Here is a 13,148-nt window from a genome sequence, read left to right on the forward strand (position 1 = left end):
ATTTGTTGTTCGTTCAGGTTCTTTCAGTACTGCACCTGCTTCATCTTCCTCTGCTTCGAATCGATCTTTAGTAGGTACGAACCATGGTCTTGAAGCTCATGCATGTTCACTGTTTTCTGCGGAATACACGGATAATTAAAACCTATACGGGAGATGGACATTCTTCTTCCACTTCTATACATCATGCTACCCACCGGGTGTGGATATTCACCTCCACCAATTTCATTGATCCTATGTGCTACTTCAGTTTATTAGCTACGTTTATACACTGTTTTTAAAGGCCTAAGCCAAAATCGCATGTTAATTCCCTGCGCAATTTTTGTTATCCTAATACACCTTGGCAAAAAAAATTGTCACTCAAGATCGAACTCACAGTACTTAGCTTTATACCTTCAATGCTTTTAACTGGGTGTGTGATTCTTTTGTTACTAAATAAGATTAGCTTCTCCCTATGCATCTGTTGTTTGTTTGATAATTTATTGGGCATATTTTCAACTGGAAGACACAAAGGAGGTGGCGTAGTGGCATGGAGATCCTGGTGTTGAGTGTCTTGTTTGTCTGGGTACTGTTCTGAATAGATGGTAACACTAATTATTGAGGCTAAATGATACTGTTATACCGCTTTCTTGGCCTAAATATTATTTAGTAAACATCTTTGTTCCATATCCTATTAATATGCGCGCATCTTCTCAGTTTATTCCCATTGGTGCAATGCCTATTTGATTTTATTATTAGGTATTATGGGAAAGTTAGTACTAAGTACCACCCTTGAGCAAGCGCTTTCTATTTATGTGATTCAGTTAGCGAATTCAGTTTTCCGTGGCCGATGAATACAGTAGGAGCCTGGGACCTTTTAACCGCAGAGATGCTCAATTAGTAATCAAAAAAATGCATCATTTCTTTGTTGGAATTCTATTGGTTCGGCCATCGACACGTCTCTCTTCAAGGCAAGGTCAGGTCTAAGGTGAGCTCGTCATATTTTCTTTCTTCAATCTCAGGTGAAGATTTATTTCCTGTGCACTAAGATCCATTTTTTATGTGAATGAGGAGGCCAGACAGCATTTTACGAACCGTTTATGTCTCTGAACCGGACCATACCGTGGGTGATTGACGATTGTCTTAGTGTGCATAGCTATATTCTTGGGTGCATGTTAGATCTAATAATTTTGACAATATGTTAGGTGACCGACGAAAGATTTGCTGATACATTTGCATTTATCGAGTTCGGTGCAGAAGGTATTATTATATCTTCAGATGCTACATTTTTCAGCAGTTAATTGATGGTTTGATACATGGCACATTTAATATAGCGGGTGCTAGAGCTGCACTTAACCTTGGTAGCACAATGCTTGGGTTCTACCCTGTTAGAGTCTTTCCTTCAAAGAGAACTATCTTACCTGTGAATCCAGAAATTCTTCCGGTGGTAGGTTGTTTGATGTTTCACCTTCTGCCAGCTCTATTCTACTTATCCACAATACTAACAACAATATCCTATTCTTCCTAGCCTGTAGATGGAGGATTAGAAAGAAATGGTCCTATAAACGGTTTATTGTAAAATATGGATAAGAAGGTACACACTCATGTTCTACTTTGACATCGTATTGTCTTTCATTTTCTCATCTTACATTTTTTTTATTTCAAGACACCACAATCAAATCAGATGTTTAATTGCAATTTACATGTTTTCTCTGCAGGTTACTCAATTAGATGTAAAGAGTTTCTTTGAAGAACTTTGTGGTGAGGTGAGTTATGGCGCATATCCAATCATCGTGTCGCATAGCTTCTAAGTAAGTATCTGTCTCATGGTGTAAAAAGTCCATAACTTTTGTGAGACTAGCTCTAAGACTGAAATATTTAAGTAACACTATATGCTCCTCTCCTTATCAATATGAGGAAAACTGAACAAAGTACCTTGCACGAGTTGTAAATAAATAATTCTCAATTTATCAATACTGAACGTGACATTTCAATGTGTTCAATAGGCTATGTTGATTGCCCTGGTGAGTGACAGTGATATCTTTGGGGAAGCTTCAGAAAGTACATCAACTTCTACAACATCTATACGGCTGTACCTACTGCAGATCTTACGAGTATTGATCAGCTTCTCAAAACAGTATGTCCTTGTCAGAATCATTATTTAGCATGTGAAGTCATTTTTGTTCTTTGTTCTACATAGTATAATCATTATTTTGTGTTTGTGCTTCTATGGTGGAGTTAATGAGCCAGGATGAAGTTCGAGAAGTTGCATTACACCATGTAAATATTAAGGTTCCACTTTAATGAGCTGTGGAAGACAAGTGCACCGGTAAGTGTTCGAAATTTTAAGTGTGTTGGTGGAAGTGGAAGGGGGATTGTGAGTTGGATCTGTCATTAACAGAGGTGGTGAACTTGGATTGGTCATGCAGACATAGCTCATGGAGAAATAAGAAGATGATGAAGAGCGATTTATGGGTAAAAAAATATAGTGAATAGATTTGCATGTGAAGTCAAGTGTATATGCCCAGACTCGAGCAGGTTCGCTATTATTGTTGTTCTTGTGTGTCAAGGCTTTTGGCTGCAGACTTGCAGGTATACATACGAGTTCATGCTTAATTTTTGTTACGTTTCTTACTTACCACTGTTATTTCTAGCAGAAGGGGCAGCTGGGGCATGGGGACACTCTTGCGTAACCTCCAGCTGTTGTTTCTAAACTATGAAAGTAAGAGAAACGATGCACTGCCCTTCATTTTAATTGTGTAAACATGTGTGTATGGTATTGCTAAATCCATGAACATATAGCATCCAACATACTTGAACTTAATAGTCCAACAACATTACATGTTTTCTCGACATGTTTCCAAATGCTAATTAGAAGTTGTCAGTTCTGCAGATACAACATAATTCCAGCAGCTGTTGGAAGAAATCACACGGTGGTTGTAACTAGCAAAGGGGAAAATGCTTTTCATTTGGTGACAACATGCATGGGCGGGAGGGGTTCACTAAGGAGTGGTCGACTCCCTCGCCTGTTGCTTTTTTCTTTATGGTTGACAGATGACACAACTACAGAAGTGCAGTAAATACGACTTATATTGTCACCTATTCTTACAACCTACCTGTTTGGGTGATAATGAAACCAAGAAAAATATGGCGGCCATTAGTCAGGGTTTCACAAGTCATGTATAGATCTTTTAGTTTTGTGGCCTACACGCTTATGTATAATATTTATCTGTTGATAATCATCTTTGTCATATATTGTGAAGGACATGAAAAATGATGTGTTTCAACAACCATGAAGAGCATTAGTTTGGGTGTTTTAAAAATCTTGTTAGTCACAATCTTATGACTGTTTTAGACGGAAAAAAAATCAATTGACAAATCTAATGACTTCGTTTATGCTATACAGGTGAGTGATAAGCTTGATCATCGGAGCTTGTGAAACCGTGTGAGATTTTGAATCCCCACAACAAGCCCGAGAGGCTGGCACTAATCATGAGGATGGGGGCTGAGAAGATGCATGACAAGCTCCCCCATATGATCAGAGCCATGCGTTAAGCAGTGCTGATTGTCACCTCGGTCAGCGATCCCATGCACCGGAACACCATCAGCGCATCTTGCAGGTTCAAGACAGGACCATTCGATGCAATCCGGATAAGCATGATAACTTTTTGCATAATTCGACATAGAACAACCTACCTATATCTGATTTTTTACGTCAATTGTTACGGAACCACATGCCATTTAGACATCCAATAGCATTGTTTGGACTTGTCAACTTTGGCATTGCATGGTTCTAAATTTTCACTGGTTGTGTAGGCTGAGGCTTTGTTTGATGTCCATGAGTGAGAGGGAGCTACCCTGGAAGGGTTCACCTAGAAATGACATGGCAGAACATTACAGAGTGCATTGGTGAATCCAACACAATGACATGAAATGATCTCATTTCCCGCTACCACACACACTGCGACCCCAGGCTGAATGCGTCACAGTCGCTCGAGCTAACTGTTGGGGAACGTAGCAATAATTCAAAATTTTCCTACGTGTCACCAAGATCAATCTATGGAGTCATCTAGCAACGAGGGAGGAGTGGATCTACATACCCTTGTAGATCGCGCGCGGAAGCGTTCAAGAGAACGGGGTTGATGGAGTCATACTCGTCGTGATTCAAATCACCGATGATCCTAGCGCCGAACGGACGGCACCTCCGCGTTCAACACACGTACGGAACGGAGACGTCTCCCACGCCTTGATCCAGCAAGGAGGAGGGAGAGGTTGATGGAGATCCAGCAGCACGACGTCGTGGTGGAAGTAGCGGGATTCCAACAGGGCTTTGCCAAGCGCTGCGGGAGGAGGGAGATGTGTCACGGGAGGGAGAGGGAGGCGCCAGGCCTTAGGTATTGTTGCTCCTCCTTTTCCCCACTATATATTGGGCCAAGGGAGAGGGGGGAGGCGCAGCCCTTGCCCCTTCCTCCAAGGAAGGGTGCGGCCAAGGGGGGAGGAGTCCATCCTCCCCAAGGCACCTCGGAGGTGCCTTCCCCCTTTAGGACTCTCCCCTTTTCCTCTCTCTTGGCGCATGGGCCTCTTGGGGCTGGTGCCCTTGGGCCATATAGGCCAAGGCGCACCCCCTACAGCCCATGTGGCCCCCCAGGGCAGGTGGCCCCACCCGGTGGACCCCCCGGACCCTTCCGGTGGTCCCAGTACAATACCGGTGACCCCGAAACTTGTCCCGATGGCCGAAATAGCACTTCCTATATATAATTCTTTACCTCCAGACCATTCCGGAACTCCTCGTGACGTCCGGGATCTCATTCGGGACTCCGAACAACTTTCGGGTTACCGCATACTAATATCTCTATAACCCTAGCGTCACCGAACCTTAAGTGTGTAGACCCTACGGGTTCGGGAGACATGCAGACATGACCGAGATGACTCTCCGGTCAATAACCAACAGCGGGATCTGGATACCCATGTTGGCTCCCACATGTTCCACGATGATCTCATCGGATGAACCACGATGTCAAGGACTTAATCAATCCCGTATACAATTCCCTTTGTCTAGCGGTACGATACTTGCCCGAGATTCGATCGTCGGTATCCCGATACCTTGTTCAATCTCGTTACCGGCAAGTCTCTTTTACTCGTTCCGTAACACATCATCCCGTGATCAACTCCTTGATCACATTGTGCACATTATGATGATGTCCTACCGAGTGGGCCCAGAGATACCTCTCCGTTTACACGGAGTGACAAATCCCAGTCTCGATTCGTGCCAACCCAACAGACACTTTTGGAGATACCTGTAGTGCACCTTTATAGTCACCCAGTTACGTTGTGACGTTTGGTACACCCAAAGCATTCCTACGGTATCCGAGAGTTGCCCAATCTCATGGTCTAAGGAAATGATACTTGACATTAGAAAAGCTTTAGCATACGAACTACACGATCTTTGTGCTAGGCTTAGGATTGGGTCTTGTCCATCACATCATTCTCCTAATGATGTGATCCTGTTCTCAATGACATCCAATGTCCATGGTCAGGAAACCGTAACCATCTATTGATCAATGAGCTAGTCAACTAGAGGCTTACTAGGGACATGGTGTTGTCTATGTATCCACACATGTATCTGAGTTTCCTATCAATACAATTCTAGCATGGATAATAAACGATTATCATGAACAAGGAAATATAATAATAATCAATTTATTATTGCCTCTAGGGCATATTTCCAACAGTCTCCCACTTGCACTAGAGTCAATAATCTAGTTCACATCGATATGTGATTAACACTCAAGGTCACATCCCCATGTGACTAACACCCAAAGAGTTTACTAGAGTCAATAATCTAGTTCACATTTACCATGTGATTAACACTCGATGAGTTCTGGGTTTGATCATGTTATGCTTGTGAGAGAGGTTATAGTCAATGGGTCTGAACCTTTCAGATCCGTGTGCGCTTTACAAATCTCTATGTCATCTCCTAGATGCAGCTACCACGCTCTATTTGGAGCTATTCCAAATAACTGTTCTACTATACAAATCTAGTTTACTACTTAGAATAATCTGGATTAGTGTCAAAGTTTGCATCGGCGTAACCCTTTACGACGAACTCTTTTACCACCTCCATAATCGAGAAAATTCCTTAGTCCACTAGTTACTAAGGATAAATTTGACCGCTGTCCTGTGGTCCATTCCTGGATCACTCTTGTACCCCTTGACAGACTCATGGCAAGGCACACTTCAGGTGCGGTACACAGCATAGCATACTGTAGAGCCTATGTCTTAAGCATAGGGGACGACCTTCGTCCTTTCTCTCTATTCTGCCGTGGTCGAGCTTTAAGTCTTAACTTCATACCTTATAACTCAGGCAAGAACTCCTTCTTTGACTGATCCATCTTGAACACCTTCAAGATCATGTCAAGGAATGTGCTCATTTGAAAGTACCATTTAAGCGTTTTGATCTATCCTTATAGATCTTGATGCTCAATGCTCAAGTAGCTTAATCCAGGCTTTCCATTGAAAAACACTTTCCAAATAACCCTATATGCTTTCTAGAAATTCTACGTCATTTCTGATCAACAATATGTCAACAACATATACTCATCAGAAATTCTATAGTGCTCCCACTCACTTCTTTGGAAATACAAGTTTCTCATAAACTTTGTATACACCCAAAATCTTTGATCATCTCATCAAAGCATACATTCCAACTCCGAGATGCTTACTCCAGTCCTCAAAAGGATTGCTGGAGCTTTGAATACTTATTAGCATCTTTCAGGATTAACAAAACCTTCCGATTGTATCACATACAACCTTTCCTCAAGAAAATCATCGAGGAAACAATGTTTTGACATCCTACCTGCAAGATTTCGTAAATAATGCAGTAATCGCTAATATAATTCCAACAGACTCTTAGCATCGCTACGAGTGAGAAAGTCTCATCGTAGTCAACTCTTTGAACTTGTCGGAAAACATCTTAATGACAAGTCGAGCTTTCTTAATGGTGATACTTACCATCATTGTCCGTCTTCCTTTTAAAATCCATATGTACCTAACAGCCTTACGACCATCAAGTAGTTCTTCCAAAGTCTACACTTTGTTTTCATATATGGATCCTCTCTCGGATTATATGGCCTCGAGCCATTTATCGGAATCCGGGCCCACCATCGCTTCTCCATAGCTCGTAGGTTCATTGTTGTCTAGCAACATGACTTCCAAGATAGGATCACGTACCACTCTAAAGTAGTACGCATCCTTGTCATGCCACGAGGTTCGGTAGTGACTTGATCTGAAGTCTCATGATCACTATCATAAGCTTCCACTTCAATTGGTGTAGGTGCCACAGGAACAACTCCCTGTGCTCTGCCACACACTAGTTGAAGAGACGGTTCAATAACCTCATCAAGTCTCCACCATCCTCCCACTCAATTCTTTCGAGAGAAACTTTTCCTCGAGAAAGGACCCGATTCTAGAAACAATCCCTTATTGCTTTCGAATCTGAGACAGGAGGTATACCCAACTGTTTTGGGTGTCCTATGAAGATGCATTTATCCGCTTTGGGTTCGAGCTTATCAGCCTGAAACTTTTTTACATAAGCGTCGCAGCCCCAAACTTTTAAGGAATGACAGCTTAGGTTTATCTAAACCATAGTTCATACGGTGTCATCTCATCAGAATTACATGGTGCCCTATTTAAAGTGAATGTGGTTGTCTCTAATGCCTAACCCATAAACTATCGTGGTAATTCGATAAGAGACATCATGGTATGCATCATATCCAATAGGGTGCAGTTATGATGTTCGGACACACCATCACACTATGGTGTTCCAGGCTGCATTAGTTGTGAAACAATTTCCACAATGTCTTAATTCTGTGCCAAACTCGTAATTCAGATATTCATCTCTATGATCATATCATAGATATTTTATCCTCTTGTCACGACGATCTTTCAACTTCACCCTGAAATTACTTGAACCTTTCAATAATTCAGACTCGTGATTCATCAAGTAAATGTACTCAACATCTACTCAAATCATCTGTGAAGTAAGAACATAACGATATCCACTACACGCCTCAGCACTCATTGGATTACACATATCAAAATGTATTACTTCCAGCAAGTTGCTTTCTAGTTCTATTTTACTGAAAACGAGGCTTTCAGTCATCTTGCCCATGTGGTATGATTTGCATGTCTCAAGTGATTCAAAAACAAGTGAGTCCAAACGGTCCATTTGCATGGAGTTTCTTCATGCATATACACCAATAGACATGGTTCGCATGTCTCAAACTTTTCAAAAACGAGTGAGCCCAAAGATCCATCAACATGGAGCTTCTTCATGCATTTTATACCGATATGACTTACGTGGCAGTGCCACAAGTAGGTGGTACTATCATTACTATCTTTTGGCATGAACATGTGTATCACTACGATCGAGATTCAATAAACCATTCATTTTAGGTGTAAGACCATCGAAGGTATTATTCAAATAAATAGAGTAACCATTATTCTCCTTAAATGAATAACCGTATTGCGATAGACGTAATCCAATCATGTCTATGCTCAACGCAAACACCAAATAACAATTATTTAGGTTTAACACCAATCTCGATGGTAGAGGGAGCGTGCGATGCTTGATCATATCAACATTGGAAACACTTCCAACACATATCGTCAGCTCACCTTTAGCTAGTCTCCGTTTATTCTGTAGCTTTTATTTCGAGTTACTAACACTTAGCAACTGAACCGGTATCTAATACCCTGGTGCTACTAGGAGTACTAGTAAAGTACACATCAACACAATGTATATCCAATATACTTCTATCGACCTTGCCAGCCTTCTCATCTACCAAGTATCTAGGGTAATTCTGCTCCAGTGGTTGTTCCCCTTATTACAGAAGCACTTAGTCTCGGGTTTGGGTTCAACCTTGGGTTTCTTCACTAGAGCAGCAGCTGAATTGCCGTTTCATGAAGTATCCCTTTGTGCCCTTGCCCTTCTTGAAACTAGTGGTTTCACCAACCATCAACAATTGATGCTCCTTCTTGATTTCTACTTTTGTGGTGTCAAACATCGCGAATATCTCAAGGATCATCATATATGTCCCTGATATATTATAGTTCATCACGAAGCTCTAGCATCTTGGTGGTAATGACTTCGGAGAAACATCACTATCTCATCTGGAAGATCAACTCCCACTCGATTCAAGCGATTGTTGTACTCAGACAATCTGAGCACAAGCACAACAATTGAGCTTTTCTCCTTAGTTTGCAGGCTAAGAAAATCGTCGGAGGTCTTATACCTCTTGACGTGAGCACGAGCCTGAATTCCCAATTTCAGCCCTCGAAACATCTCATATGTTTCGCGACGTTTCAAAACCGTCTTCGGTGCCTCAACTCTAAACCATTTAACTGAACTATCACGTAGTTATCAAAATGTGTATGTCAGATGTTCGCAACATCCACAGACAACGTTCGAGGTTCAGCACACTGAGCGGTGCATTAAGGACATAAGCCTTCTATGAAGCAATGAGGACAATCCTCAGTTTACGGACCTAGTCCGCATAATTGCTACTATCAACTTTCAACTAAATTTTCTCTAGGAACATAACTAAACAGTAGAACTGAAGCGCGAGCTACGACATAATTTGCGAAGACCTTTTGACTATGTTCAGGATAATTAAGTTCATCTTATGAACTCCCACTTAGATAGACATCCCTCTAGTCATCTAAGTGATTACATGATCCGAGTCAACTAGGCCGTGTCCGATCATCACGTGAGATGGACTAGTCATCATCCGTGAACATCTTCATGTTGATCGTATCTACCATACGACTCATGCTCGACCTTTCGGTCTTCTGTGTTCCGAGGCCATGTCTATGCACATGCTAGGCTCGTCAAGTTAACCCTAAGTGTTTTGCATGTGTAAAACTGTCTTACACCCATTGTATGTGAACGTAAGGATCTATCACACCCGATCATCACGTGGTGCTTCGAAACGACGAACTTTAGCAACGGTGCATAGTTAGGGGAGAACACTTCTTGAAATTGTTGTAAGGGATCATCTTATTTACTACCGTCGTTCTAAGTAAACAAGATGTAAAAACATGATAAACATCACATGCAATCAAATAATAGTGACATGATATGGCCAATATCATATGGCTCCTTTGATCTCCATCTTGGGGCTCCATGATCATCTTGTCACCGGCATGACACCATGATCTCCATCATCATGATCTCCATCATCGTGTCTTCTTGAAGTTGTCACGCCAACTATTACTTCTACTACTACAGCTAACGGTTAGCAATAAAGTAAAGTAATTACATGACGTTTATGTTGACACGCAGGTCATAAATAAATAAAGACAACTCCTATGGCTCCTGCCGGTTGTCATACTCATCGACATGCAAGTCGTGATTCCTATTACAAGAACATGATCAATCTCATACATCACATATATCATTCATCACATCCTTTTGGCCATATCACATCACATAGCATACCCTGCAAAAACAAGTTAGACGTCCTCTAATTGTTGTTTGCATGTCTTACGTGGCTGCTATGGGTTTCTAGCAAGAACGTTTCTTACCTACGCAAAGACCACAATGTGATATGCCAATTGCTATTTACCCTTCATAAGGACCCTTTTCATCGAATCCGACCCGACTAAAGCGGGAGAGACAGACACCCGCCAGCCACCTTATGCAACTAGTGCATGTTTGTCGGTGGAACCGGTCTCACGTAAGCATATGTGTAAGGTTGGTCCGGGCCGCTTCATCCCACAATACCGTCAAATCAAGATAAGACTAGTAACGGCAAGCATATTGAACAAAATCAACGCCCACAACTTCTTTGTGTTCTACTCGTGCATAGAAACTACGCATAGACCTAGCTCATGATGCCACTGTTGGGGAACGTAGCAATAATTCAAAATTTTCCTACGTGTCACCAAGATCAATCTATGGAGTCATCTAGAAACGAGGGAGGAGTGGATCTACATACCCTTGTAGATCGCGCGCGGAAGCGTTCAAGAGAACGGGGTTGATGGAGTCGTACTCGTCGTGATTCAAATCACCGATGATCCTAGCGCCGAACGGACGGCACCTCCGCGTTCAACACACGTACGGAACGGAGACGTCTCCCACGCCTTGATCCAGCAAGTAGGAGGGAGAGGTTGATGGAGATCCAGCAGCACGACGGCGTGGTGGAAGTAGCGGGATTCCAACAGGGCTTTGCCAAGCGCTGCGGGAGGAGGGAGATGTGTCACGGGAGGGAGAGGGAGGCGCCAGGCCTTAGGTATTGTTGCTCCTCCTTTTCCCCACTATATATAGGGCCAAGGGAGAGGGGGGAGGCGCAGCCCTTGCCCCTTCCTCCAAGGAAGGGTGCGTCCAAGGGGGGGAGGAGTCCATCCTCCCCAAGGCACCTCGGAGGTGCCTTCCCCCTTTAGGACTCTCCCCTTTTCCTCTCTCTTGGCGCATGGGCCTCTTGGGGCTGGTGCCCTTGGACCATATAGGCCAAGGCGCACCCCCTACAGCCCATGTGGCCACCCGGGGCAGGTGTCCCCACCCGGTGGACCCCCGGGACCCTTCCGGTGGTCCCGGTACAATACCGGTGACCCCGAAACTTGTCCCGATGGCCGAAATAGCACTTCCTATATATAATTCTTTACCTCCGGACCATTCCGGAACTCCTCGTGACGTCCGGGATCTCATCCGGGACTCCGAACAACTTTCGGGTTACCGCATACTAATATCTCTATAACCCTAGCGTCACCGAACCTTAAGTGTGTAGACCCTACGGGTTCGGGAGACATGCAGACATGACCGAGATGACTCTCCGGTCAATAACCAACAGCGGGATCTGGATACCCATGTTGGCTCCCACCTGTTCCACGATGATCTCATCGGATGAACCACGATGTCAAGGACTTAATCAATCTCGTATACAATTCCCTTTGTCTAGCGGTACGATACTTGCCCGAGATTCGATCGTCGGTATCCCGATACCTTGTTCAATCTCGTTACTGGCAAGTCTCTTTTACTCGTTCCGTAACACATCATCCGGTGATCAACTCCTTGATCACATTGTGCACATTATGATGATGTCCTACCGAGTGGGCCCAGAGATACCTCTCCGTTTACACGGAGTGACAAATCCCAGTCTCGATTCGTGCCAACCCAACAGACACTTTCGGAGATACCTGTAGTGCACCTTTATAGTCACCCAGTTACGTTGTGACGTTTGGTACACCCAAAGCATTCCTACGGTATCCGGGAGTTGCACAATCTCATGGTCTAAGGAAATGATACTTGACATTAGAAAAGCTTTAGCATACGAACTACACGATCTTTGTGCTAGGCTTAGGATTGGGTCTTGTCCATCACATCATTCTCCTAATGATGTGATCCCGTTATCAATGACATCCAATGTCCATGGTCAGGAAACCGTAACCATCTATTGATCAACGAGCTAGTCAACTAGAGGCTTACTAGGGACATGGTGTTGTCTATGTATCCACACATGTATCTGAGTTTCCTATCAATACAATTCTAGCATGGATAATAAACGATTATCATGAACAAGGAAATATAATAATAATCAATTTATTATTGCCTCTAGGGCATATTTCCAACACTAACCTTCACCATTTCCGATAGGCTAAGGAAGAAGGACATGGAATAACCTCATATCTAGGGTACAAGCTTAAGATATCTATCTTATGTTTCTTCCCTGCAAAACCCTCTTCTGCTGCTAGAGGACATAATTTTACATTCTTTAGTTTTTTTAGTAGTATAGGTGGCGTTTGATTTTGGAAATACCAAGGAAAAATCTCCCTCAAATAATAGGATATAGTTGTTTTGTTGCATTACCATTTGTGCTTAGTTCAATTTCTTTTGTGTTCATCCTTTCTTTGATGCAGATAGTGTGAGGGAGATTACAGGAGACATGACAATAGATTACTCATTCGCTATCTGCTGAGATTGTACATAATGTTTATTGATTAAATTTGGAAATGTAATCTGAGAAGTAAGGGCATCTATAGCGCTTCCCTGAATTTTAAGTCCTCAAAAGACACTCCAAGTTCAACTCAAATTTTGAGGAGTTAAAGGTTATTGCAACCAGCCCTAACCCTAAAACTTATCTCCCTATAACTTTTAGGAGGGAGTAGATGATGAA

The 13,148-nt window shown here is 42.8% G+C and overlaps 1 long non-coding RNA gene across 1 annotated transcript; it reads left to right on the forward strand.

Moving 5' to 3' along the window:
• The first annotated feature begins 2,082 nt into the window (after nt 1-2,082).
• On the forward strand, nt 2,083-2,564 carry LOC123117759 (uncharacterized). The gene is made up of 3 exons (XR_006457506.1): nt 2,083-2,113; nt 2,215-2,305; nt 2,406-2,564. It is a non-coding gene; the product is annotated as an uncharacterized lncRNA (long non-coding RNA).
• The last annotated feature ends 10,584 nt before the right edge of the window (nt 2,565-13,148 follow it).

This window comes from Triticum aestivum, chromosome 5B (assembly GCF_018294505.1).
Source record: "Triticum aestivum cultivar Chinese Spring chromosome 5B, IWGSC CS RefSeq v2.1, whole genome shotgun sequence".
In the NCBI taxonomy this organism is placed as follows: Eukaryota; Viridiplantae; Streptophyta; class Magnoliopsida; order Poales; family Poaceae; genus Triticum; species Triticum aestivum.